General features: G+C 49.6%; 1 protein-coding gene and 1 long non-coding RNA gene across 7 annotated transcripts in view; one reads left to right on the top strand and one right to left on the bottom strand.

Annotated features, from left to right (window-relative positions):
* The window catches only part of AKAP4 (A-kinase anchoring protein 4), a 40,148-nt gene that overhangs the window by 8,149 nt on the left and 6,993 nt on the right, over positions 1 to 25,006 (bottom strand). For 2 of the 3 annotated variants that reach the window (XR_008914658.1, XR_008914657.1), the window contains exons 2-4: positions 20,078 to 20,183; positions 8,669 to 8,783; positions 1,202 to 6,137 (exon numbers count right to left, since the gene is read on the bottom strand). The gene's annotated coding sequence lies outside the window, so the exon portion shown is untranslated. Of the gene's footprint in view, positions 1 to 1,201; positions 6,138 to 8,668; positions 8,784 to 20,077; positions 20,184 to 25,006 lie in introns of those variants that run through there. The other variant, XM_007507741.3, reaches the window with a different exon arrangement.
* Positions 1,289 to 15,837, top strand: LOC103093583 (uncharacterized). 4 transcript variants are annotated; one of them, XR_008914660.1, is made up of 4 exons: positions 1,289 to 1,418; positions 12,734 to 12,872; positions 14,515 to 14,841; positions 15,518 to 15,837. It is a non-coding gene; the product is annotated as an uncharacterized LOC103093583 (long non-coding RNA). The 4 variants fall into 4 exon arrangements; XR_474880.3 differs by lacking the exon at positions 1,289 to 1,418 and adding an exon at positions 12,042 to 12,196; XR_474881.3 differs by lacking the exons at positions 1,289 to 1,418; positions 12,734 to 12,872 and adding an exon at positions 13,392 to 13,549.

The raw sequence follows: 25,006 nt of genomic DNA, 5'->3' as shown, positions 1-25,006 counted from the left end.
AATAACTATTACCTTGGTAGAAGTAGTCTTGAAGCTTGGTACCCAGGAAGGAAGCTGGGCCCCTTAGATGGTAGTGGGCAGTGCCGAGTTCTTGGGCACCTTACAGCTGGATGTCCCTCCCGTCCGGCGGTCTGAGTCAAACTGACTAGCTGGGACCCCCCTCACTACTCTTGTTACCCCAGGCTGGTCATCACCCTCTATTGCATCACAGAGACCCTGATGGGTCAGCAGCCTCAGTCATCAATGGACTTGTGATGAGCTCAAAACTGGGTGGGGCCAGCACACCTAGCTCTGGCTGTTTTTTTAATATTAAAATGACCTCATCACCAAATCAAGGGAATTTGGGGCCTGCTTTTGTGATCAGCCCTAATACAAAATACATCCTTTTTCTTTGTTGTTGTTTTCCTTACTCCTCTATTCTGTGTAGCCATTGATTTTGGTTCTGTCTCCCTGAGTCACATTGTATAGGGCGACAGAGCCAAAGTTAATGACCAAACTTGCCCCCACACACACTCACTTTTGGGGAGTAGAATATTCTAAATTTCAGGGGTCTAGGCTGTTCACTAGAGAAAGAGTTTGATGAGGACTTTTTAGCCATTCATTTTGGTTCTGCTTCCCTCTGAGTTACTTTGTACAGGGAGACAGAACAAGTAATGGCCAAACTTGTCCCCACACTCACTTTTGGGGAGGAGCATATACCAAATTTCAGGGCAGCTCTGGGCTGTTTTCGAGAGTCTTTTTAGCCATTACTTTGGTCCTGTCTCTAGGAGTTACTTTGAGCTGAGCCTCCAATTTGGATCCATTTGAATCGCTACGCCCTACCCTACTCCCTCCTTAGTTATCTAAACAGTTTTTTGGGAGGATAAAGAGACACAGGAAAAGAACCAATCACCTCAGTGGACTCGCCTCCAATCTATCCAAAATTCAATCCTAGGAATTCGATTCTCTTTCCCTCCTGGGACAGACCCAAATGAGCTGCTAACGCTCCCACATCTGAATTCCTTTTCCCCGCCCTGGGCTCGCTAGAACAAGTCAAAGTGGGGTGGGTGAGGAACTTTGGATCCAATTTCTGTGGAAATAAGAGAAATCCCCTTTCTAGACAAAATGATTAAGATTGAGGGCCTGGGAATTGGGGGGACTGTTCCCCCCAAGGGCAACTTGACAGAGGGGGAAAAAACCAGCTCAAGTGAGCCTTTTGTACCTTTGCAATAACAGAGTGGTACCGTGCTTCAGGTTGGAGAACACTTTTTCTTTTCGGTGTGAGTGGTGATTTGGCGCTGAGATGACCCTGCCAGACTGAGGAGATGTTGCTTCCTTCTTTAGCTCTCCATACTCCCCGAATGCCTCAGCAGTCAGCCCGGGCTGGAATTTAACTGACTGGCATCATCTGTTTCCTCGGCGATTCGTGACCTCACAAGGTAGGGGAGTTGGCCTCAACATTCTGGCTGCCTTGAGTGGTTGGCTTTCAAATGAACCATGATGAGGTCACAGAGCTCAGCCGATCCAGATAGAGAAGACATTAATCATTATTGATCTTGATGGAAAGCTTTTATTATTTATTGTTGTTGTTGCCATCATAAAAAAGCATGGCAAGGTAGAGCCAGTGAGGAGGGCCAGTGGCCGCAGAGCTTTCTAGGCCCACACCATTCAAAGAGCCTGTGAAATCTCTTGGAGGCACTGAATCTCCTTCTAGCAAGGGAAGGACAGTTGCCTACAGCACATTTCTAAATCAATGTTCAGCCCACATTCAAATGTCTCCATTTTTCACTTCCCATCTTGAGAAATCATCTGAGATCTATCTGTTCCCCTTCCCTCTTCCCACGTGGCACTGTTGCTCGCTCACTCCCTAGAACTCTTTCTGTCCAAGGCAATGTCTCTCAGAAAGTGACCTCAAGGATTCCCAGGCCCCACCATTAAAAACCAAAGCTAAAAACGTTTCCTCGTTGTGAGTAAGAAGCAGCCCCCAGGCCCCCGCCTGTCTCCATGTTCTCCCTTCCTCCTGGACAGCATGGGGCTTTCCTTCCCACAGGCTGCTGTTCTGGAGCCAGATTCAGATTCTGGAGAAGGCCTTTCCCACCTTTTTCACATTCTGGCCCCCTTCTCTGAATCATGTAATACATAAGGTTCCCCCCATGTCCTGGAGGCACGTACTAGTAAGGGGTCAGGTCTGAAGGGATCCACTAGCAGCCAGGCTCTTATTAGGGACTCAGCCAGACCAGGTACCCCGCTGGGAGCGAGGGAAGCACAGACAATGACCCTGGCTCTCAAGTGGCACATGCTCTGTAGCACAGCCCCAGCCCACTGGCCCTAGTCCTGACATTCCTAAGAAAAGACAAGCACAAAAAAGAGAATGGGGATGGGGTAAGAGATGACCAAAAGAGAGAATCCTGCTTTGCAATCGGGAGTTCTTATTCCCTGGAGCTGGAACAGTCTGACAGGAGAAAGGCAGATAGCTGGGAAGAGGTGGGCCTGAGACTTGGTCAAGAACAACCTGAGGCTTAAGATATGGGCTCAGCCCAGGGACCCTTGGTGTCCTGTGATAAACCCAGCCAGCTGAAAGTCTATAAAGGGAAACCCAAGACAATCAAGCCATTTGTCCGGTGCCTGGGTTGCTACTCGTGTTTTTGAACCCCCCCAAATGGAAGGCTATGCCCCTGGCTTGGCTGGGTTCAAAGCCCTCTCCTGGGGACCAGACCATCAATTTATCCATTTTGATTTCTGGTTGTGTTCATGTTCTCCCTACGCGTTACAGATTAAAATGCCTTTAAAGGAGGACAAATACTTCCCAGATTGCCCAAGATTGTAGATTTAGAACTGGAAACCTAACAAGGTTCAATGTCTCCTTTTACAAAGGAGGAAACTGAGACCCAAAGTGAGGAAGGTACTTGTATGCCTAAGACAAAACAGACTGCACAGCCAGAAGTACGATTTCAATGTGCCCCCATGTATGACCCAGAGGAATTGCTTGTTCACTCCAGGAGCGGGCAGGGAAATAGGGAGGGAGAGAACAGGAATCATTAACCATGGGAAAACAGACTTAATTCATTAATTAATTTTAAACCAGAGATCCACTGGCAATAAAACCAAGTGGGCTGTTTTGTTAAAAATAAATGAATGTGCTCCCCCAGGCCCCTTTGCCCCCACCATGACCCTACATCCTAGAATCCTGGCTTCCAGGGACACTAACTGTCACTTTCCCACCGGTCACCTCCTCTGAGCCGCTGCAGTGCACCGGGGAAGCTTCAGGCCTTGGATTTGGAGGGGATGGCCACCATATCCTATGGCACATACATAGGGCCGGGATACTAATACCCAGAAGAGCTACTGTGGTCAGGTTTGCCTCCAGCAGAAGCTGAATCCCTGAGTCTGGAAGCCCTCCCTGATTGGGGAGCCACTGAATTCCAAAGGTCTGTTTCTGTCCTCCTGTCCAAACCATCTGAAAACAGAGTTCCACAGCCCAGCTGCCCAGAACCCCAACAAAGCCTCGTGTTAGACAGCTGCCTCAAACAGCGTGGCAGCCAGGCTGAAGAATACCAACCGTGTCTGGCTTGTTTCCGAACTGGACTCATGTAGCTGTCATTCAATCACATACTCTCAGGGTGTCGAAGGGTTCCTGGGGGACATCTCTTCCAGTCTACCTGGGATCTGCCTGGTAATCTCCTCCTCCAAAGGTCACACAGATTCTGCTCAAGGGCCTCAAATAAGGGGGAAGCCACAACCTCCTTTGGCAGTCTATCCCTTTTCAGGGGCAGAGCTCCTGATGGGAACCAGTCTTGACATCCAGGCTAAATCTGCCCCTGGGCAACTTCACAAGATGCCAAGACCACAGATTTAAGGCTGACAGGAAGCTTCTGGGCATCGGGAGTCCCTTAATCTTCTCAGGTTAAAGTCCCCACTACCAGCTTATATGGGGAAAGGTGACCGTCATGGCCCACCCCCTCAGGAGCCACTAAAGACACACCTAAGAAATATTTGCTTCTCCCACCCAAGTGATTTCACATCAGAAAGGGATTTGGCTTTATCAATGGAAATGCCCAATTTCCCATAGAGGCTCTCTCTGTCTGTCTGTCTTTCTTGCGCAGAATTGGGGGGCCTTGAGAAAAGGGACTGTCTGAGCACAGTGCTTGGTGCACACATGCAGGCACAGAGAGATGTAGGGAAAAGCTGAAGGAAGGTGTGCCACGTTTTTGTATATAACACTCCACTGGAGCCTGGGAGAGAAGGATTTCTGGATCACAGAGGATGTACAAGGCAGTCAGGGGGATAGGAAGGGATCAAGTTAGGAGAGGATTTAATGGGATTTTATGCTTGGTACTGGGAGAGACTGTCACGCTGGAGGCCAGGCAAGAAAAGGAAGAGAGAGACACTGTTGTTTCTGGTGTACCAGCCTGTCCAGAGGCTCTTCCTTCTGGGGATCTGGGGTGTGAGGGCAAAGAGGAAGGGGCATGCTTGGGGCCTGGAAGGTAAGGGGGCAGCTGAGAGGGGGCCTGAGATTCTCTGCAGGGCAGAGGGTTTCAACCCAAGGCTCAATACAGGGTCTTTTCAGGTCACCTGAGAAAAGCCTAGCTGGATGAATTCTATGTAGGGAAGTCCTGGGGATGTGCTTTCCTATGTCTCAACAGTACCTGGTGTCTTTTTCAGAGCCAGAAAGGTGAAACTACTAAGTGACTGGCTCCTATCCTTTTGTGCTTAAAGCCCTCTCTCCTAGGGATTAGACTGGCTTCCAAGAGTGGTCATTTGCCTTCCTGTTGTTAGTCAGAACCCAGTGAATTCCGTTTTCAACAGGTCAGGGACTTCCAGCTGGCTTTTCTAGGATTATACATTTAGGACCAGACGGAATCTCAGAGTTTTTCTATTACAAATGGTTCATTTTATAAAGGGGGAAACTGAGGCCCAAGGGAGGATCCATGCCTTTCTCCAGGTCACAAGAATTGTGATAAAGGAGGCAGGATTTGAATGTCCAGCCTCTGACTCCCAACCCCCATCTCTCTCTGTACTTTAACACTCTAGAATGCTAGGTATCTAGGGCCTCTAACTGTCATCCTCTGGACAGTCAGTCATTCACAGACTCTAGAATGCCTACTATAACCTGGTTAGGATTGAATTTCGCTGCCCAGGAGGTTCAGGAACTCCTGATGGAAAGAGCAACATAGATAAAAAACCAGAGGTGGGAAAACCACATTGCATAGTCAGGAAACTACCAGTAGGGAGGGCAGTCTGGCTAGACCTTAGCAGTGATGGTAAGCCTTTTTGAGATGGAGTGCCAGGCCCCACCTCCACCAAGTGCCAGGTGTGACCCAGGGGAGGTGAAAGTGCTCTTATCCATCTGCTGGGTGGAGGGGTGGGTGAAGTAAGGAATGTCCTTAGTGAAGGGGAAGAAGGGAAGGCGAGTAGCCCCAGGAGCACTCTAGCCCCTTCCAGCTCTGCTACCTGTGAGCTACCCACCTTACCTTCTATGCACTCCCATTGGACTGCTGGGTGGAGGACATGAAAAAAAATGTTGTGAGGTGCATGGAGGGGGAGGGGAGGGGCTCTGCCCCACTCCCTCTGTCTTTCTAGTAATGAACTCTCAGGGAGGGGGGGAGAGAGGGGCCACATGCCCACAGAGAGTGCTCTGCATGCCATCTTTGGCACCTGCCAGGTTCACCATCACTGCCTTAGAGGAACGTATGATAGTTCTGGAGGGAGATGTGGACTGGGTCACACTTTGTGCAATCTGTTCTCTCAAATTGTGGATTTAGAGCAAAAATGGACCTCTGAGGTCTTCTAGTATGAGCCTTTTATTTCTCAAAGAAAGAAATGAAGGCCCCAAGGCAGTTCGGCACCTTTTCCAGAAATCACAAGCGTTGTTACAAAAAGGAGACAGGATTTGAATGTACATCTTCCGACCCCCAATCCGTAGCCTTCTTTGGACGCTACCAAGACTCCAGCACCCTAGACTGCCAGGCTTCAAGAGTCACTCCCTATCAATCACCCACCCTCTGGGCATCCTGGCCTTCCACCTACTCAGGCTGTTGTTGCAGCTGCAGCTGTAGCTTGTAGGTGGGTGAGAGAGAAGAGGAGGCAGGGTCCTGGCCCTTAGGAATGGGGCAAAGGCCATAATTGTTTTGGAGCCCAGCAAGCAGCATGTGCAGGTTCTATAAAGAATGGGAGAAGAGGGAAAGACTAGTCAGTAAACCCCAGAAAGGCTTTCTACAGGAGATGGCATGGCCTTTAAACACAAATAGGACTGAATTTGAGTGGTGATGTTTCCAGATGGATTGGGCAGCATGGACAAAGGCCCAGAGGTAGGAAACCATATGTTGGATTCAGAGCTGGCTAGAACATAGGGGTACATGAAGGGGAATAGTGTGAGGTTAGGGAAGAGACATAGTTCAAAGCCTCTGGGCCTGGGCTGAGGCAGGGTGAGGGACTGTCATTCTGGAAGGGCTTGGCAAATGGAAGAGGGAGAACACTGGTCTCCATAGCTCCAGGGGTCCAGAGCGTTTGTTGGAGAAGGGCACATTTGGGCTGGGTTTTAAGAACCAAGAGGACTGGTGCCTGGAGGAAGAGGAATCTTCTGGGAAGCTCCCTATCCCTCGAGGGTTTCAAGCTGCCTGTCTGGGATCTTCTACCTAGGACCTGATGCCTAGCATCAGATTACACTGCTTCTTGAACTGAACTGATCTGAACTGAACTGTCAGGACTGGAGCTTTGGGGGAGCTGGTATCAGGGGACCCCAGAGGTGCCTGGCCATTCCCCCTGGAAAATTCTTTTCTTTGAGTAAATACAGCCACTCAATCTGGGACTACTGGAAACTTGGGTTGGGAAATGAAAATGGATTCAATGTTTACAATCTGGGGAGGCCTGCTCCCTGCCCTGGGCTCCTGACCTCACTGCCTTCCTTTGTGGGAGCATCAGGGGTTGTTCCCTACTGCCCATCTGTCTCCTGCCCATTGAAATGAGTGGGAAAGAGGACAAATAAGACCAGAAGCCTTGAGCCCATGAGCCCCTTTGATCTGGGCCAAGCACCAGGGGCCACCCAATTCCACAAATATGTTTCTGTCTTCCTGTCCAAACAGAACAAACCCTTCTTAAGTAGCGCCTACTGTCCCAAAGGCCAGCTACCTTGGCCGCCAGTTAGGCAGCTCCCCTGAGCACCTTGGAAGTCAGGCTGCAGAATGTCAGTTATTTTGTCCCTAAAAGGGACAACACAGATCAAAGATTCCCAGGATGGCAGGAGACCTTGGGGGCCATCAGTCAATCTTGGACCTACCTGAGAAACCTCTCAACCTTCCCCCAGCCCCAAAGTCATCATCTGGCCTTTGTTTAAGGAGCTGGTACAAGGGGATGCTCATTGTCTCTTGAGAGTTCTTGCCCGTAAGCCACTTCACAAATGATGGAGGGACAGATGAAGAGAGAAAAAGAGATGTAGTGTCATCCTGAGCCCAAGAGCCTTGGGAAAGTCGGCAGCTGCTACTCCCTCACTGGGCCCCGTCCAGCCTAGTCTCTGCTGTCTGTCATCTTAGACAGGATTAACTCCTGTAGAGAAAGAGCTTGGCATCCTCACTACCATCTACCCTAACTGGCCACTGCTGCCATCTGCTGGGTAGCTAATACAGCCAACTCAAGTCATGACATTTTCTAAGGTGGAGAGAGAAAGAGGGTGTTTCCAGGCCAAAGAAAGCACTCTCGCCACCCTATCCTAGCAGACCCTTGCGCCAGGAATCCTTGGCACTAGGAATAGCCTAGGCCTTTAGGCCCTGAGCCCTGACTATTGGCCCCCACTGCCACCCTGAGGAGAGCTGACCTGATAACTATAGCTGAGGGTACTGCAGCTGGGGCCTACAAGTTCGGCAGACATTCCAAACCCACTTAAGAAAGGTTTCACCAAGAAAATCCCTGATTCTCTCAAGGACCAAGACATCAAAGGGAGTATGCTGTGGTTTTATCACAGGAAATGCCAGGAAAATGGATGCTTCACCATCTGCTTGGCAATTGCCACCTAGGAACCCCGGCCCATTTCCACTTGGTCTTCCCTATCAAGAGTAGGTGCTCCTTAAGAGCAAAGACTGGCTGGCTTTTCTACTTGGATTCCCTTGGTCCTGGCACAGTGCTTGGCACACAGGAAGCCCTTCATCTAGTCTAAAGCCCTCACTTTACAGACCAAGAGACTCCTCTCCCAGATGAAGTGACAAGGCAGAACCACATAGGTAGAACCTGGCGTAGCTGGGAATGAGAACCCAGGTTGGGCGATTCCAAAGACTGAACTTAGCACGCCTTCATGGGTCCATTAGGCTATAAAACCCAATGACAGACACATACGGGGCTTGAAGATGGCTATTTGCCAAGCATCATGAGTGCAAGAATGTGGGGGTGGGGGTGGTATGTTCTCCTGTGAGTCTCCCAACAGTCCTATGAGTTGGAGCTACAACCATTATTACAACATTTTTTATACATGGAGAATGTTGCCAGCATTCATGGGATCTGAGGTGCCCCTTAAAGAATCCCCGAGGAATGTGATAAATGGCAGGCTGGTACAGAAGAAACCAAGCAAAGCTAGAGGTGGGAAAGTGTCCAGCTAGTCCATTCTGGTCAAGTGTGGAGGGAAAAGGTATAAGGTAACTTTGGAATGACACCAACCAAGGGCAATGGCACTTTGTGCTTAAAAAGGTAGAAAGCCACTGACCTAGATGGGGAGGGAAGAGAGGTCCAGGGCTCTTTTCCAGGCCTGCACTGTCCATCCTCACTCTGTGCCCACTTGGAAGCAAGTCCAGGAATGGGTCTCCCTCACTGCCTTGGTCCTGGAGGGTGTCAACATGGATTGAAAATTTTTATTTAATTGATTAAGAATCTTTTTCCATGGTTACATGATTCATGTTCTTTCCCTCCCCCCCCAATAGCCGACACACAATTCCACTGGGAGGGTGTCAACGGGGAATCTAGAAACCCCCAAATTGTAGCCCAGTAAAGATCTGATGAACCCCAAGTTTTAGCACAAGCTTGTACTCTGGAGACCCCAAAGCTTGTCCTTGTTCCTGTGAGAATCCTCCCTGAAGGGAATCTCAGGCTAGCAGTTTCAGACTGAAGAATGGAGCCCAAGGTAAAGACAATCCACTGGAGGTGGAGGCCAGGTCTGAAGGAGTGTGCATGGGGTATAGGGCACAGCAGAATAGCCTGGGAGACTAGAGGCTCTTAGCAGGGCTCAGCTCAGGGGGCTTCAGCACAATGGAATAAAAGTCCGGCTGGCCCCGCTGAAAGGACAGGCAAGGAAGTCCTGGGGGGGGGGGGGGGAAAGGGGCTGCAGCTGGTGTTTTTAGATCCCCAGGGGGTTAAGGCAGGGCCCCCTGGGCTAGGCCACTCAGTGGCTGTCTCCTCCTTTGGAGAACCTTTAGGCAGCTCTTGTGAATAGGACCCTTCCAACCTGCCTTTCTTGGATCCCGGACTTTGAATAGGAAAGGACCTCAAAAGTCTTCCAGGGACAAATCTTGCATTTTACTGAGGCCCAGGTGGAGGTCCGTGCCCTTCCCAGAGTCCCAAGGTTTGTACAGAGGGCAGGCAGGCTTCAATGGCCAGCCTCTGGCTCCCAGCCCCTAACCTTCTCTGTATTCCACCAGGACCCCAGCACCCTAGAGTGCCAGGCTTCCAGGGTCACTGCCTGTCACCGTCTGGATAGGCAGTCATTCCAAAATTCGAGGGCACCTCCTTGGGCTGCTGCTGCTGCAGGAAGGGACGAGAGGGGAGAAGGATGCTGGGTGAGGGAGGGACACAAGGACAGGATAATATAGACAAGCTACTACTACTATCTAGAATAATGTAACCGGTGTGCCGACAGCCACATTAATGAAGATGAGGGACACGCTCTAAGTGAGCAAGAAAGTCTGGAAAGGCTTCTCAGGAGACAGCATGTGGCTTTCAGGCTGACTGGAAGGGAAGGAGTAGGCAGCATGGGCAAAGGCCCAGAGATGAGACATCATTCATGTTGGGCAGTCAGGAAATGGTCACAAGTTCAGGCTGCGTAGGGCATACACGTAGGATGGGGAAGGAGGAAAACTCAGGCTAGACGCAGTCTGCAGCCTCTGGGTCCGGGCTGAGAGAGAACGGACGTGGGGAGAGCGGCCCCTAACAAGATGGAGTGTGTCAGAAGCACCAAAGCAGTTTCAATAGAGCCTGTCTTTAACCGCACACCACAGTGGACCCTGGAACAGGGAATTTCTGGGGAACTAAAGAACTTGGAGTAATATGGATATATATGTGATAAATGACTCATACCTCGAGGCTTGGGAAAGAGGCCAGAATACTTGGGAGCCACCTAGAGACAATAAGAAGACAAAGAGGGCACTCGGTGGGCTCTTGCTGGCTTATTGTTCAGTCTGGGACAAGGGTTTCATAAAGCTAGGCTGGCGAGTGGAACTTGGACCTTTGCCTCACAGGACTTCTGAGGGGTTCCCTCCCTGGCCCTGGAGGATTTTGAGCACAGGAAAGCCCAGGTATTTGGGGGCTTGTCTCTCTGTGTCCCTAGCACTTGGGACAGGGCCTGGCACCAGATTGCTCCTTTTCTCATTTCATCTTTTATTTAATTCATCTAGAATATTTTTCCATGGTTATATGGAACAAACAATTATTAAATAGTCAGAAAAACCAAGTCTTTAATCAGGAGAGGGACAGTGCCCAATATTTAGGCCTCCACACAGAGTCGGGTACCCCAAACCACACAGAGCCCAAGGCCTGGCACTCTGGCTACAGGATTCCTGGGAGCATCACCACCCTAGGGAATTGGGGGAACTTATGGGGACCAGGGAGTATGGTTGATTGGCTTTACAATGGCTACAAAGAAATGAAAAGTTCAAAATAGGATCATCAGGAAAAGGCTGATCTTTACAATGGACACAGAAGGGAAAGAAAGGGCTTTGACACAATGGGAGAAACTACCAGGACAAAAAGATACTTAATATCTGATTAGGTCTTTAGCTCCACCTAACTGGGACTACGAAGTACTTTAAGGTCTATTAGTTTGAAACTATCCCTCTGGGAGAAACTCATGTGATGGGGTCAACTTGGGGGTCTTCAGATCTCATGTTGCTACAAACTTGAGGTTTCTAGATTCCAAGTTGACACATGATGCGTGTTCTTTCCCTCCCCTCCTCCCTCTGCAATTCCACTGGGTTTTACATGCATCCTTGTTCAAAACCTATTTCCATATTATTAATGTTTGCAATAGAGTGATCATTTGAAGTCAACATCCCCCCCATCACATCCCCATTGAACCATGTGATAGATCCTATGTTTTTCTTCTGGGTTTCTACTCCCACAGTTCTTTCTTCGGATGTGGATCGTGTTCTTTCTCACAAGTTCCTCTGAATTGTCCTGTGTCACTGCATTGCTGCTAGTAGAGAAGTCAGTTACATTCAATTGTGCCACAGTGTATCCATCTCTGTGTACAATGTTCTCCTAGTTCTGCTCCTCTCACCCTGCATCACTTCCTGGAGGTCCTTCCAGTTCACATGGAATCCCTCCAGTTCATTATTCCTTTTAGCACAATAGTATTCCATCCCCAACAAATACCACAATTTATTCAGCCATTCCCCAATTGAAGGGCATCCCCTCATTTTCCAATTTTTGGCCACCACAAAGAGTGCAGCTATGAATATTCTTGTACAAGTCTTTTTCCTTATTATCTCTGGGGCCCAAACCCAGCAGTGCTATGGCTGGATCAAAGAGCAGACAGTCTTTTAGCACCCTTTGGGCCTAGTTTCAAATTGCCCTCCAGAATGGTTGGATCCATTCACAACTCCACCAGCAATGCATTCATGTCCCATCTTTGCCACACCCCCTCCAGCATTCATTAGTGTCCTTTGCTGCCACAGATTGGCACTTTGTAAATGTTTGTCAAATTGAAGTGAATTGTCTGGGCTAGAGCAGAGGGACCCAGGCTGCACCATCTGAGATTAGGGAACCTCAGAGACATTTGGCCCCTTCCCCTAGGAAGATTCTTTCCATTATTTGATAACACATCAATTCAATCTGTGGGCTAGAGAAATTATTAAAGTAATTGAAATACTTATCATTTGGGGAAGCCCTGTGGACTCTGCTCTGGACTATCTGACATCATTGCCTTTGTGTGTTCACCTTTTTCTTCCTGCCTGGGGTCTGAGGGGTCAGAGGCACAAGCACTGGCTGAACTCCTGAGCTTGGGAACCCCCTCTGAATTCCACAGGTCTGTTTCTGAACTCCTATCCAAATGTTCTGAACACAGTGATGTATAGATCAGCTTCCCAGGGCCCCAGCAAAGACTCAAGTTAGATAGCACAATGCTAGCCATGTCCTTTGTCCCCTTACTGAGTTTGTGTGTCTGTCCCCAAGTCAGAGATTCTCTGGTCAGGGCCCCTAGGGGCCGTTTCTTTTAATCCATCCTGAAGCTGTCTGGGAAACTCGATCTGCAACCCCTGTTTCACCCAAAGAGATTGTTCAGCCTCTGCTCTAGGATACCAAATTTGGCAAAACTACCATGTTGAGGCAGCTTGGAGTCAGCCCATTCCCTTTTGGGCCAGCTCTCCAGAGGTCAGGTCTTCTCCCCTAACTTCCAGGTTTAATCTGCCCTCAGGCAATGCCACAGGAAGCCAGAAACCAAGATTTAGAGTTAAAAATACAAGTTTGCATCAACCTGGTCACAAGAGGGCTTGAGTAAAGCAGGGGGCTCTCTCTTTGTAGATCATGGGCTCTAAATCTAGCCTTGCCTCCAATGTCATATTAGGAAGGGCTGGATCCCTTTGGAGATGCTCATTTTCAAGGGCTCCAGGACTGGAAATCAAAACCTCCTCAGCAGCCCATCTAACAAATTTCTCACTCGCCAGTGACCTTGGTACTGTCAAATGACCCATCGGCAGAAAGAGGTATGATTTTATCATTGGAAATGCCAGGGAAGATGATTCCCCATGTGCTTGGCAACTGCTCCCCAGGGACCCCTGCCCAGTTCTACCTGTTGTGTGGGTGGTCCCCACGTATCTATTGATCTATCAGAATGGCTCAGTGAATAGGCTTGGAGTCAGGAGGACCAGGGTTCAAATGCGGCCTCACACACTTCCTAGCTGTGACCCTGGGCAAGCCACTTAATCCCAGTTGCCTAACTCTTACTGTATTTCTGCCTTGGAACTGATACTTGTATGGATTACAAGACAGAAGGTAAGGGTTTAAAACCAAAAGAGCACTTATCCCAGTGCCTGGCATATAGAAGGCCCTGGATAACTGCTTGTTCCCCGCCCTACCATATACGGAAAGGCCAAGGGAACAATGGAAGGTTTGCCAGTCACCATAGCTGCACATGTTTGTGTATGTCCTTTGGGCCTCACAACAATCCTGGAGGTAGGTGATGCTGCCATTATGATGAGGAAACCAGGACCTGTGAGGGGCAAAGGGTATCCCGGACGCCCTGGGGTACATCACAATTCCTGGCACCTGGAGTGGGCCTTAAAGGTCCATGGCAAAATTCAATATGCTGCAAGATGGGGAAAGGGAATTTCAGACAGAGGGAACATGGGAGCAAGAAGATAGGAGAGTGTGAACTGTGGAGGTGAGTGGGAGACATCAGCCTGGAAATATGCCAAGGCCGATGCCACTCTGGGGAGGCTCCGCTTGAGATACTTGAAACTACAAAAGGACTGACTTTGGCCTGGAGGGAGACTGTTCAGGGCTGAGCCTTCCTTCATTTGGCACCTTCCTTCCTTCTGTGCCCCTGGAAACAGTCCCTGAAAGAGCAATCCTGGCTGCCTCAGCCTAGGAAAGCAAAGAGCAGACACATGACAGGGAATCCCCGGGGGGGTGGCGGGGGGCAGACAGGCCAAGGAAGGTGAAATGGTATTTGGGGATTCTCCATTCTGAGCAGAGCCAACCAAGGTTCCAAGTTGGGAAAGATTAGACCGTGTACCCCAAATAGGCAGCCACATCCAGAAGATCAGCAGCCCGGGGGAGGGGGCTGAGAGCTATGGTTTGACTGTTACCCTGGATACCATCGTAACATTCCAAAGAACAGTAAGAGAAAGGTTGGCCTCTGGGCGGGAGCTCCCCAAGGAAGAGAGGGGAGCTCCTGCTTCAGATGTGCTGCTCTGCCCCAAGGGCTCCTCACTGCTGGGAGCCAGGATCACAGGTGGCAGGGAGGGAAGGTGGGCGCACATGGGGTGTTACAGGTGGGGGAGAAGCGAATTGGCTAGGAGGGGTCTGAGAACTCTCAGCAGGGAGCCAGGGTCCACTCAGGCTTTAGCTCAGGAGGGCACAGTGTCAAGGGGCAAATGCCCAGCTAGTTGGCAGAATGGGAAGGGAAATTCAGGGGAAGCTCAGCATCTCTCCTGTGACCGGTGCCCTCCTGAAGAGGTGGTGAAGGCAGTGCAAGCGCCCCTTGGGCTGGGACAGCGAGTGGTTGGCCCCCATCCTTTTTGTCCAAAGGCCCTTCCCCCAGGGCCCAGGTCAGCCTTGGAGAACATTTCCATTTTGGTGTATCTACTCTCCTTAACAGGACACGCTTCATTCTCTCTTCAACAGGCCAAATGCTTCCTCCTCGTTTTCCTAAAGGATCGATTGAGAGCGCACAAGGGGATCCCAGAGGTTTTCAAGTGCGAATCTTTTCATTTGTCCCAGGCAAAGGTCTATACCTTTCCGCAACCCACGGGCAGGGTTTGAAATATAAACCCTTTGACTCCCAACCCCCCACCTCCTTTACAGTCTACCAGAACAATAGCACCCTAGAAAGTCAGGCTTCCAGGGCCACTAACTGTCATCACTCACACACCCAGTCACTGAGTGAACCAGGAGCACCTCCTCTGGGCTGTTGCTGTTGCAGTAGGGGATGAGAGACATGAAGAAAAAGAGGTAGGCCTTTTCAGCACCCTTGGGGGTGGGCAGTACCCACAGGGCCTAGTGGTCATGCCTATCTAGCATCGAGTGAGAGCCCTGGGAAGTGTGTAAAATCAACCATATTCACACAGATGAGGGATTGGTTCTGTGTGGGTGGGTGAAATCCCAAAAGGCTTCTCAGAGGAGAGGGCAGGGGATCTGAGCTTTTAAACATAGGTATGGCTGAATTGGGCTGATTGAAGGAGGTGAAGGGGGGCACCATCCAGTTGGAGTGGACAACATGGACAAAGGTCTAGACGTGGGAAACCAGTGGTCATGTCAGAGAGTTGTCAGTAGTCTGGCCAGAACAAAGTTGTGGTATGAGAAGAGGAATAGTGTGAAGTTGGGGGGGGGGAGGCAGAGTTTTGGGGCTTAGGAGGAAAGGAGGGACAAGGGACAATTATAAGAGAATGGGGCTGTCTGTGGAAGAGGGAGAGCAAGCCAGGGTGTTGGGGACCAGTACCAGTGGGCACTGAATTCCACAGGCTTGTTTTTTGCCCTCCAGTCCAAACTTGCTAAACATACAGGATATCCCATAGCTCAACTGTACCCAGAGCTGTGGCAAAGCCCCATGCTAGAGAGCTGCCCTACATGGAGGCAGCCAGGCTTGGTAGAGGGAGTCCAAGCTCTCCACTTCTTGATTTCCCTGCAGGCTGCCTTGCTCTGGACTTCTCCATTGTGCCCAAGAAAGCTTTTCATCCTACAAGATCACTTCAGCCCTGGAACTCATATTTTGTTGGCACCCTGGACCCCTCCCTCTCCTCCCAGAATCTCTGTCCACAATGAAGGAAGAAATCCAGGCCAGCCATCTCTGCTGTCCTCCTTTGGATGTATCCATGATGCCCCCACACCTCCTTCACCCCTCGCCTTTCTGCTTCCTTTCAATGGCTGTGTAGCCATCGAGGGCTGGGGACTGTCTTTGTAAAGCCTGTGGCTTTCTTTAGGTGTTTAATAAAGTTTATTGCTGCCCGACTGACTGACTGACTGACGTGCTGGTGTCCTCAGCTTGTTTCTGACTGGGGCTAATTTGTTTGTCAGAATATCACAGATTCTCATGGTGTCAGAGGATCTTGGGGAACATCTAAGCTCTCCTGCGCCTGCCCACCCTGCCTCCCAGAAGTGATCACTGAACCAAATAAAGGGGGAAGCATACCAGTCTCTGAGGCTGCCCACCCGGCTAGGACATAGCTCCGACAGCTGAGTTAAATCTCCCCCTGACAACATGCCAGGATATGGGCTTTAGATCTAGAATGGGAACTTGGGGTTCTGGAACTGCCCTCTCCTTCCAGGTTATGGGCCCTACTTTTGGCCCAACAGCCATCAGACAGGGGAGCCCCCTCTGTCATCCCCAGCCACTAATCATACCATCTGTTACTCACCATCTAACCAGGTTGTGGGCAAGCTGAGAAAGTAGCAAGACATGCACAGGGCCAGAGGGGAGGTGGCATGTGCCAATGTGGGCAGTTTTATGCTACCGCTTGGATGACTACCTCCTTTCCTGTTAGGGCTAGGAAGTATAGCGGTCCCAAGATCACTGGCAGCCTTGCTATTCAAGTTCTTAGGGTCTCCTCGGATGGCTCTGAACCTTCTGGAGAAGGACCTTGCCAAGCCAACCAAATACCCACCTGAGAAAAATCACACCCTCTCAGTGCTTGCTGCAGGAAAGCAGCCCCCTGGCACAAAAGGACTTATCAATGGAAATAACAGGAAAGAAGATTCCTTACCAGTTGCTTGGCAGTTGTGCCCTAGGGACCCCTGCCTATTTGTGCCTTCCTGCAGCTGAAACCTGGTATCTGGGTGGTCTCCCTTGTTAGAATGGGAGCTTCATGAGAGCAAAGGGCAGGTTGGCTCTTCTATCTTTGCACAGCAATGCCTTTCTTCCAGGCTTTCAGCTTGGTCAAGCCCCATACTTTACTAAACAGGAAACCAACAGCCAGTGAGATGAGTGGCAAGGTGTACATGGGAGAAACTTGGCCAACCAGAGGTCTGGGGGGGGGGGGGCAGGGGAAGAAATTGTGCTTCAGTTAGTGAGGAGGATCCAAACAGGCTGAAGCAAGTTTCCTGAAACTGGGCTGCCTTTGGTGTTTTAGAGAGCCCTATAGGTACTCTGGAGACTAGGACTCTTGAGTGGAGGCTTCCATCCTCTATTCCAAACCCTTTCTCCCATGGCCCAGACCATCTTTGGAGAATGTTTCTACTACAGTGTCTAGTCTCCCTTTTCAATAGGTCAGACACTTCCAACCTGCTTTTGAGGATCTCCGAGGGTGGAATGAGACCTCGGAAGTCTAGTACAAACTCACATTTGACAAATGGGGAAACTGAGGTCCAAATAGAGGTCTGTGCCTTCCCTAAAATCACAAGGGGTGAAACAGGGAAGCAGGACTTGAATATGTACCCTCTGATTCCCAATCCCCAGCCCTCTTTGTATTCAACCATGACAACGCCCTAGAATTCCAAGCTTCCAAGCCTAATAACTGTCACTCTCCAGATATTCTCCAGATTCTAGAGGAGCGACCTGGGCTGCTGTTGTTGCTACAGCAGGCAATGGAAGCTATGGAGGTAGGGCCTTGGAGCTCTTCAGTATCTGAGTTCTGCAGGATCTACAAAGAAATATCTATCTAGGTTCATGTGAATGTCCTACAAAGACTGAAAATAGGTACATTGTGTAGAAGGCAAGGTTCTATATGAGCAGTAAAATCAGGAAAGGCTTCCTAGAAGAGAGCAGATGACCAGGGCCTTTAAACCTGGGTAGGATCTAATCCATTAGGCCACAAAAGCTAGGCTGATTGAATGACTCAACAATAAAGATTTAATTGGGGTGACTGGAAATAAACAGTGCTTCAGAGGAAGTGGACATCATGGAAAAGGGCCCAGAGGAAAAAGGGCATATTGTTCAGTAGGTGAACTGTTTAGAATAGAGGAGTAATGGGGAAAGGAGAGATGGGGAGTGGAACCAGATTTCAGGCTCTGGGGTTAGGATGAGAGGGGTGAGAGGCTATTAGAATTCAAGGACTGTCCTGCGGAAGAGGGAGAACATTGGGTTCCTCAATTCCAGAGAGCCAGGGGAAATCATATTTGACCTAGGTCTTAATAAGAACTCTTCCAGAGGAACACGAGGGAGGTCTCAGTGTGTCTAAGCACCCAGGACATGGAGGAAGCTTTCTGTCCCAGGTGGTTTGCAGGCACAGGCTGCTCTACCTGCTTGGGGTTTTTTTCTTTGGGTATCCTCAGTACCCAGGACAGGGCCTGGCACCTGGTAATAGGCACTTCCAAAATGCTTTTTCAGTGGAACTGAACTGTTACCAATTTAGCAGAAGTATTCATGCCACAGCGGGAGCTGGGATTATTGTGCAGTCATTTTTTTAGTCATGTTTGACTCTTTGTGACCCTATTTAGGGTTTTCTCAGCAAAGATATTGGAGTGGTTTGCCATGTCCTTCTCTGATACATTTTACAGATGAAGAAACTGAGGCAAATTTGACTTGCCCAGGGTTGCACAGCTAGTGTCTGAGGCCAGATTTGAACTCAGGAAGTCTTCCTGACTCCAGGCTTGGTACTCTATCTATTGTGCCTCCTATCTGCGATTAGAGAGCTTTGGATACCTGTCCCCTTCCCCCTAGAAGAGTTTATCCTTCTAGGAGCTCCCAGGTCCACAGTCTGTAGCTATTAGCAACTGATTAGAGAAATTAGAGTAAATTCACTGTGCCCTGGGCTGTCTGACCTCACTGCCTTTGTGTGTTCCTGTTCCCTAGTGACCATTTGCCAATCACTGAGGGGTTCTGGGAACAAGCAGGGGTTGAGATCTGAGCCCCCTCCCACTAATGGCCACTGAATTTCATAGCTTTCTATAAACCATTCCAAGTATGGTAAACACACAGAGTCCCAGCTGCCCAGGGCCCTGGCAAGCCCCATGTTGGACAGCTCCCCCAAGCAGCATGTCACTGGCTTATTCCAGAACTGGGCTCATGTGCCTATGACTGGGTGGCATAGGACCTGAGGGGATACATATTCTAGTCTGTCCTAGACCTGTCTGACAAACCCTGTGTTCACAGGCTAATTAATGGCAGTGTAGATTTAGAGGTGAAACAAGAGCCTTGGGCATAGCAACAGCAGCAATAGTACCTACTTTGGCAGCTGTCTTCGAGCCCATCTCTCAGTATCGTAAGCCCCTTGCAGAAGAGGCCTAACATTCCTGCTCTCACCAGACTCAAGGAGCAGAGGGCCCTGAGGGCTGAGATGTACAGGAGGTATATGCCAGGCTGAGCCACCACATCCCTGTGCATATATATAGTCCACTGCCCTGAGCTCCAGGGGGCTGGCAATAGCATGGCCTCCTCTTACCACTTCTCTCCTCCAAGATTCTGGTCCCTAAAGACAACATAGCTGCCATCTCCTCCGCTGCCACTGAAGGCCCACAAGGAAAGAGATATGGCTTTGTCACTGGAAATGGCAGAAGAGAAGATGCTTGGCTGTTTGCTCCTCTGTAGGCCTCCTTGGTCTCTTTGCACCTGCCCACATAGACAGTCTCCCCCTTTTACCAAGGGAGCCCCATGAGATGTAGGACAATCTTCATTCTCCTTTTGCATCCCCTGGGCTTTCCACAAGGCCTGGCACAGAAATTCTTTAGAAATGCTTTCTTGGCCTAAAGCCCTCACTTTACCAGTCAGGAAATGGAGGCCCAGTGAGACAGAGACAAAATGCAGTCACACAGGTCCAAACTGCAGAGCCTCAGGATTGGGACCCAGGTCATGTGACTGCAGCACCTCTCAGAGCATGCTTCAGGAGTCTGTAGGAGAGGTACGGAGAAGGCTGACATGGGCAGAGTCTGCAACATGGTGTGCCCAACACTGGAGCCTCGAAACCATCTGGTGATTAGGAGATTTTTTAAAGCGGGAAAACTGAGTTTTAGAACGGGAGGTGTTTGGGATAAAGATCTTCCTGATGGGTATCAGACTAGAATTTATGGCATTAACATTCACCAGCACAAATCTTAAGAGGAAGTCAAGAGGTAGCAAGGTAGCGGCTACAAGGCCTTCCAAGCATTGAGAACAGAGCAGGCAGCTGTGTGGAGATGAGAAAGTGGGTGGGTAATCCAGTTTGCTTGAGTGTGGCGAGCATGTTGGAAAGTCCATCTGGAATGATGCCACAGGTGATGCCACTTTGGGGAGGGTCTAGTTGAGATGCTTCGAACAGCAGAAACCCACTAACCTTACCTGGAGCTGCGGGAGGAGGTGTTCAGGTCCGAGTTCCCCAGGGCCAAGCCCTTCAGCCTTCAGCACCTTCCATGTGTGCCCAGTGGAAGCAGGTCCAGGGGGAGCCCTGGAGAGAGGAGCAGTAGGTTACCCATGTATTCCCCAGGGCTGGGAGACCACATATGGCACAAGGAAGGAGAAGCAGAGCCCATGAGGCCCAGGCTTGGGAAAGACTGCACCACTTTCCCCAAAAGGACAGCCACAGTTTACCAGACAACCCACAGGGTAGGGGTGGAGGTTGGGGTCTGACACCTGCCATGCCCATTTTCATCCTGGACCCCAGTCTTGTCACTCTGTACAGCAGACAAGGCCTCTGGGCGGGAGCTCCCCAAGGAAGAGAGGGGAGCTCCTGCTTCAGATGTGCTGCTCTGCCCCAAGGGCTCCTCACTGCTGGGAGCCAGGATCACAGGTGGCAGGGAGGGAAGGTGGGCGCACATGGGGTGTTACAGGTGGGGGAGAAGCGAATTGGCTAGGAGGGGTCTGAGAACTCTCAGCAGGGAGCCAGGGTCCACTCAGGCTTTAGCTCAGGAGGGCACAGTGTCAAGGGGCAAATGCCCAGCTAGTTGGCAGAATGGGAAGGGAAATTCAGGGGAAGCTCAGCATCTCTCCTGTGACCGGTGCCCTCCTGAAGAGGTGGTGAAGGCAGTGCAAGCGCCCCTTGGGCTGGGACAGCGAGTGGTTGGCCCCCATCCTTTTTGTCCAAAGGCCCTTCCCCCAGGGCCCAGGTCAGCCTTGGAGAACATTTCCATTTTGGTGTATCTACTCTCCTTAACGGGACACGCTTCATTCTCTCTCTTCAACAGGCCAAATGCTTCCTCCTTTTCTAGGATCATTGAGAATAGAATGAGACCTCAGGGGTCTTCAAATACCAATCTTTCATTTTACATAAGGGAGAAACTGAGGCCTAAGTGGAAGTCTGTGCCTCTCCAAATATCATAAGAGTTGTTAAAAGTGGAGGTAGGATTTGAATGTACATCTTCTGACTCCTAACCCTGAACTCTCTTTGCAATCTAATAGGACAATAGTATCCTAGAAAGCCAGGCTTCCAAGGCCACTAATTATCACCCTCTGGACATCTAATCATTCAAATATTCTAGAACACCTCAAGGCTGTCACTGCAGTAGGGGATAAGAGAGAGAGAAGGAAACAGGGTCTCAGCCCTTGGGGGTGAGGTAAGAGTTATAACAGTAACGAATCCCTGAATATGTGAATGCCCTCTGAATGGGGATCAGAACAAGTGGGCACTGAATTCTACAGGTCTAACACAGTGTCCCCTGTAGCGCCCCAGTAGTACTCTATGCTAAATGCCCTATGCAGCTAGGCAGCCAGGCTACAGAATGCCAGCCATTTCCCTGGCCTAGTGTTCCTGACCTAGACTCCCAGACTCTTAGGAGACCAAAGGAAATATCTCTTCTAGTCAATCCTGGACCTGCCTGAGAATCACTGTATTCTCTGACTGCCCCTACAAGCTGTCACTTCTTTGCTCAAGGACCCCACTCCTGAGCCAATTGGTTCTGCTTTGGGTCTTTCCCCTGACGTCTAAGCCCAATCTTCACAGGGTGAAAGAACTCATATCAAGCAAGAAAGGAATTGACTGCTATTCTGAGTCCCAAGAGCCCTGGGAATGGGGGCCTTCTCCTCCAACCCCTATTACTGGTCCTTACCTATCTGATAGTCATAGCTATCTTAACAAGGGAGCAAGAACCCAACTGGTGGGTGCACAAGCTAACCATGGTGAAGCAGTGGGCCATTAGTCATTGATACCGCCTGGACAGCTGGCCACCTCTTCTCACACTGCTGTAGAGAAAGTCTAGGTTCCTGAGATCAGAAGACCCTGGAATAGTATCAACCACGGAAGCACTGACCTTGCTTCAGCCCCACCCTCTAGTCATCACAGCAGGGCACAATACTTGTGGAAAATGATATCTTCATCACCTGCTCACCACCTGCCACCTGCAAGCCAGGCAAGCTGGCTTTAAGATGGGCATCAGGCAAGACTTTAGAAAAGAAGTGGCATCTGATGTGAACTTTAAAGGAACATAGAGAAATTCAACAGGTGACAAGATGGCTGGAGGATCTCACAGACTTAGAGAACCGAGTATGCAAAAGTATGGGGGTGGGAGAGTGTGCAGGTAGTTCAATTGGCCTAAGTTCAGAGAGGGGTGACATGAGACAAGCCTGGAATGATGTTGAAGGTGATGCCACATATCAGAGGGTCTATGTTTTTTCAAAATGTTGACATATGCTTACTTTTGCCCTTGATAGAGGAGTTGGTAAGATTTCTCTTAGACCACCCCAGGCTTCCTTTGAAACTCTGAAGTCCCTTCCAAGCTTTGTCACTTCCCCTCTGGGCTCAGTTGCTGCTCTGTAAAATGAGGATGTGGGGCTAGATGACCTCTGATGTGTTTGTGCCCCACATCTCAAGGAATGCCAACGTCTCCGAGGCTTCTTGGAGATGATTTCTTTATTCACCAGAGCAACCTTTTCCCATTTTATTTTGCCTTACCTACACCATGAACTGGAAACCACTGGAGACTTACTAATATAGGACTTGGTAGTGGGATACCTGGCTTTGGAGCCTCCCTTTGTCTCTTTGCTGTCCAACTGTATCCAGTTTAGCACCCCTTTCCAAGTCTTTGTTCATCTTTAAACTGGGTGATAATCCCAGAGTACTTACCCTACACTTCCCAGGGTAGTTGTTGAGAAAGGCCCTTGTAAACCTTAAGGCCATACTGAAATCTAACATAAAAAGCAGTCATTAAGTGCCTCCCATGGACAAGGATCTGGGACTATAAAGATGAGATGATGTAGCCCTTGCTCTTAAGAAACTCAGATTGTCCTGGGGGTGGGGAGTGGGGGAGAGGAGGAATGAGTCTCCCATTAAAGTGGCATTGTTAGCAGCTGCTGTGCCTTTCCGGCCTTGGCACCATTATTCCCAGCCATCCTCTGGTTTAGAAGGTTCCTTCTTGGAATGCCTGCCTAGGCTGTTTTTCTAACTGGATTATACATTCTTGAGGAACACCATTCCTGCCCTATTACAGTTTTCATCTCACCTAAAGTGATACCATCCAGCCTAGAGCAGGGCTCATTTGAAGACTGGAAACACCCTTTAATGATGCTTTGCCAAAGGAGCACCATTTGGTGGTCCCCGGCCCTCAGTTTAGGGGTCCTGGCTACATGCAGACGCAATAAGCACCTAATAGCATCTAAGAGAGCTTTCCCATGGCAGAGCAGTATTCAGCAACCTTCAAGGGCCCCCTGTCGCTTCTAAGACAACATGGCTACCCCTTAGCCTAGCTTTTGAGGCCCTTCTCAGTCTGGCTTCCAGAACTGTTTTCTAGCCTGACTGCCCATATCACTACCAATTCACAATTCTCTGTAGCCAACAGAGCCTGGGAGGGGTGCGGCTTTGTACCTCAAGTCCGGAAGGCAGTCTCTCTTTACCTCACAGGTCCCTTATCTTCAAAGCTAACTTAAGACTCACCCTTCTGTGGAAGGCATTTCCCTGGGTGCTTGTACTACCCTCTACCTTTATTCTTTATTCACCAGAGCAATCCCTTGTATCTATCTTTGTACCAGGATCCATGAAGGGCATTGTTTCCAGGCCCATGGCAGGCCTGACAGTGTGAGTCTCACCCCATAGGTTCCACCTGCCAGAACCCGGAATTCCCCCAGCTTCCAGCAGATCAGGGTCTGAATCTCTGGGGGAGAGCTGAGGGCAGAAGAAAGGGCCCCATACCACCTTCTGATTGGGGCCAGTGCTCTTATGTTCTTATTCTGTCTAATGGCTTTAGCTGTAAATTAATTCATTGTCTAGCTCTCTGAATTGCTGGGCATCTTTCAATGGCTGCGGCATGAGACAGATTCAGACTCACAATCCAAATTTCTGCTGTGAGGCCTGACCCCATGACTTCTCACCTGGACTACTCAACAGCATCTTCCTTGGTCTCTCTGCTTCCACTCCCACTCTCTCTTTTCTCCCAGATGCCTAGAGACTAAAATGCTACTCCTGAAGCCCAGAGGGGTCATGCCACTCTTTTGTTCTAATGCCTGGGACAACTAACACAAACCCCAGGTCCTGGTACTTCTTCCATCTTTATGTACTGGCTCAGGCCAGCCCCCTTGTCTGAGATGTATTCCCTCCTTCCTGGGGAATCCTTTTCTTCTGGGCCGAGCTCCAAGACCATTTCTATTATACAGCTTTCTCTAATACCTCTAACTCAAAGGATTCTCCTTTCTACCTCCCACCCGCCTAGCCAAGGCTCCCCTGACAGTCCTTTTTATTTAGCCTCTACCACTGCCATCTTGGTATAAGGCCCTTTATTTGGGGGCCCAAGTCCAAGAAGAAACATAAAGAAGTAAAAAGATGTGCCATTTTTTATTCCTGAATCCCTAGAATCTGACATGATGCCTTGTGCCCACACACCTGAGAAATATTTTCTGAATGAATGAATGACATTATAGAGGATAGAAGAGAGAAGTCACAGTTCTCACTACAGTCTAGTTGGGAAGACATGATGGCCAAATAAACTATAAACATTTGCATTCCCCAGGAAAGAAGCCGTCAAAAGATACAAGCGGAAAGCTGTCAAAAAAGGAAATTCAAACTATTATCAGAAAAGATTGCTCAGAATCACTAGTAATAAACCAATTCTAGAGTTCCACCTCACATTCATCAGATTGGCAAAGATGACAGAGAGCGCATAAGCTCATTATTGAAGGGGCTGTGAGGAAACAGGCACATGCCCACTGCTAGTGGAGCCTTGGGCACTGGGCCAGGCATTCTGGAGAATGTTTCAGAATTCTGCCCCACCCCCAAAGTTAGTAGTGTATATTCTTTGACCCAGCTAAATCACTACTAGGCCTAACTACTAAATAATCCTCAAAAAA

The sequence above is a fragment of the Monodelphis domestica genome, chromosome X, assembly GCF_027887165.1.
Source record: "Monodelphis domestica isolate mMonDom1 chromosome X, mMonDom1.pri, whole genome shotgun sequence".
Classification (NCBI taxonomy): domain Eukaryota; kingdom Metazoa; phylum Chordata; class Mammalia; order Didelphimorphia; family Didelphidae; genus Monodelphis; species Monodelphis domestica.
Note: the sequence above shows the minus strand (reverse complement) of the source record. Positions and strands in the feature narration are given on the sequence as shown.